Source organism: Alligator sinensis, unplaced genomic scaffold (assembly GCF_000455745.1).
Source record: "Alligator sinensis unplaced genomic scaffold, ASM45574v1 scaffold15_1, whole genome shotgun sequence".
Classification (NCBI taxonomy): Eukaryota; Metazoa; Chordata; order Crocodylia; family Alligatoridae; genus Alligator; species Alligator sinensis.
The window spans coordinates 1,296,379-1,300,052 of NW_005842307.1; positions in this window are offsets into that span (position 1 = coordinate 1,296,379).

The following is a 3,674-nucleotide window of genomic DNA, read 5'->3' on the forward strand; positions in this document are numbered from 1 at the left end:
AATGGGTAACTACACATCCACATAGGAGGTCTCACTTTAATCTGTTTTATTCTCCCTTACTGTCACAGTGACCTCCAGTGGTTCTCCCCATGTATGTCTTACCTGGTCCTTTGAAAGAAATTGGGCTGAAGGGAAGAAATGAGAACACATCCTTTTCTGCCCTTCCCCCCCCTCCCTTTTGCCTGTGTGGGCACTGGATCCCTCCTAAGCAAATGTGCAGAAAAGCATGCATCTGTGAACTGGTTAAATAATTAACTGGTGAAATAGAGCCATTATTTGTGACTATTAAATGAATGAGTAAAACTGCTCTGAGATCTGCCAAAATGTTAGAGAGAGAGAAAAAAAAGTCAGTATACTCAAGGGAAGGGGGTGAGACTCTTGGAAAAACTGATTTGCTGAATTTTGAAGCAGGTCAGGCAGGATTGTTGGGGGGTGAGGGAGAGAGGGAATAACTTTGTCTCTGAGGTGGTCCCATTTTCAAGAACTTCGTGAGTCCTCTTTCTGGAAGTGGTTCTCTTTATACATTCATACCTGGCTGGCAGGAGTCTACTTCTCTGCCTTCCCCCATTTAAAGAAACAGCTGCATGTCAGTGTTTTTGTTGCAGTTGCTTTGTACCCTGTGCCAGAATGTCTGAAGCTGTAAGTCTGCTCACCTTATATATACAGTATACAAATATGTATTCTGAAGAAGGTGGAAGGGAAAAAACCTGGAGGATGGCAGAAACAGTTAAAACTGGGATTCTATTGTGTACTTTGGAAAGGTCATTATAGGGTGAAGTCCGGAATTGTGGTGGGAACATCACTGTCACAGGACCCTCTTGAGCACTTCTTGCTTACTCAAATCTGTCATTGAAGTCAATGGAAATTTTGCTGGGTAAAGAGCAACTAAATAGAGTCCTTTAAAAAAAAAAGTCAAAAGGCCTAAAAAACTTCTTAGAGAAAAAGATTTACTGCACTCCCAGTCTCTGTTATGTATAAGCACAGTATGAGGCAAGTTCTAAATTAATTTGTCCCTTAGGGTGTGTATTTCTTTTGAATCCTGTGGAAATAAAAGTCTAATTGCTGAAGAAAAGGACTGTGAAAGAGCTTCCTCACATGTTATCAAATAATGCACAAAGAATGTGTATAGGTTTTATAACTCTTGGCAATACCACCAGTCTTAATTAATATGTTATGTATTTAATTCATTTGGGACACTGTCTGTCTGGAAAAAGAGGAGAGACTGGAATAATGAAATTTAGGGAGAATCACTAAAATCTAGTCTGCTTCCTATTTGTAAGTTAACTATTACTTTTTAACCACTTAAAATAAGAAACTGTGGAAGTATTCAACTTAACCGAAGACAGCTTATAACAGCTTATCCAGGTTGGGGGTGTTTGTAGTGTATATGTGATTTGTCTGTCTGTCTACATATGCAGAGATAATGTATTTTCACTTAAAGATGTGGGGTGTACATTGGTCTGGATAGTAACTACTGCTAAGGAGTTCTGTTAGTTATTTATAGTGCATCAAGCTGAGTGTCCTTTCAGAATGATCTGGGCACTGAATGGAAGTGTTTTCTCTATAGTCCTGTCTAGACTCCTGAAACATTTATAAAAGTACAAGTCTAGAGTGCTTATGTCCCAACCCGTGCTGTCCACCAGTTATATAACATTTTGGTGTTGCATTAAAATTGTCTAGTGTGAGTCATGTAAATTACAAAGGCTTTTTTAAAAAGGGAGAATTCTCTTTGGTTCCAAAATGAACTACTCTGCATCTTGGGCACATCTGGGGTAACTATAAAAGTGCTTAAGTAATATATGGACATCTGGTTGTTCATGCCAGTCAGTATATATTCCAACTTCACTGGAACTTTTGGATTGCAAAACTGACTTGTCTTGTTTGTCTCTGGCTGCTCATCCTTTTGTCAGTATTGATGACCCCAGTGAGGTGATGTTGTCTGCTAACTACATCTAACTGTGGAATTAAATCTGCAAGTTCCCTTTTTCCTAGAGCGGCTCTTAACTCAATGTATTTATCTCCTGGTGCTCTAGGATTGTCTAAATAGTTCAAATACCATAGCAATGATTTGTGCTATACCTATTTATTTTCATTTACATTTTCTATCAAGTGCATTAAGTAAGAAGTACCTGGCTTCCTGTCATCAAAGACCTGACAAAGTATGTCTTCTATTCAAAAGCTTATCTAATTTTATCCAACTACATAGTTGGTCCAACAAAAGAGATCATCCTAAGAAGTCCTTGCCCGTTCATGATTGTGTACTTGTGATAAAAGTAATTTGCTGTGAATGGTAAGAATCTCTTATCAGTCCTCGTATACTAGTTTGGTTAATTAAGAATAGGGTTTTTATAGGTCACTTGTTTTTCTATATCAGTCCATACTTTTTAAAGCAAACTTTCCATTCAGGTTCTTTAATAGGTGCCTGTCAATGTAGTGTCAAGAGTTTTTAGCTATGCTGAACATAGCGAATATGAACCAGCTAGGTGTCAACAATTCTTTTGCTTTTTTCCCAAATGACCCACTACCAACTCAGTGAAGGATTCACACTAGAACCTTTAGAATTTCATATCCAATGCATTAACAAACACTAAGAGTTTTATATATGTAATTCTTATAAACAATGGTGAGTGCTTACTTACATGAGCTGCCTTCTGAGGCTAATGCTTCAGGTAGCCCTTAATAGTATGTTTTATGAAGTCATGAGGGGTCTAGAGTATTATATTCAAACTTAAATCTGGTTTCTGAACCTGAAAATGAGCATGATTAACAAAAGTACATCTAAACTGCTTTTCTCAGTATATTAAGTTACAAGGGGACCAACCGCCTGATTTTTATAATTTCTTATAATTGAATGGCTATTTCCTCAGTGGGCAGTGAAAAAAAACCCATCATTTACTCTAAGACCCAGTTAATCTCAATTTGTCACAGAGGAAATATAGTAAAAAATCTATGTTCTTTTCTGATCAGTCTGTCTCGGCTAGAGATGCATCTTATAGTCAATTTGAATCAGAGATGCCTAAGCTTTAATAAGTAAAAGCACACTTCATCAGATGCTATGAAAGGACATGCATAAAGCAGTCTATCAAATAGAGAGAGTGATTTGAAAAAAGAAGGTAGGAAAAGGGTGGAGGCAGGGAGAAGGGAAGAAGGCCAGTGCCAAGAGAGGCAAACAAGTAATGAACCCGTAGGGTGCGTCCACACATGCAAGCAGATGCACTTGCAGCAGCTCATATAGAAGTGGTGCAAATTAGTGCTGGGGCTTTTTGCCTCAGCGCACATGCTTGGACATGCACTTTGTTGTGGAGCAAATCGTGCCACTTGGGGCAAAATAACTCTGCCTGGCTCCTCCCGGATCTGCAGCCAGGGGGAGCTAGAGCCCAGGGACAGCACCTGTGCTGTCCCCAGCAGTATAAAAAGCTGCCTTGGCAAGTAGCTCAGGGCTACTAGCTCTCAGGAGCTTCTGGGGCCCAGCCAATTTGTACCTGGGGATACTACCCTTTGCCAGCTGGACTGCTGAAGCAGCCTTGAGAGTTCCCTGCACCCTTTACTCACTGCAGCAGTCTGGCAGTGGGGACTGCTGCCTGGCTGTTACCTGCTGCGCACCTGCCAGACCTGGATGGGGACTGCACAGCCAGTAGAAGCATCTGCCCCTCTGGGCCCTCTGCCAGTGGGCT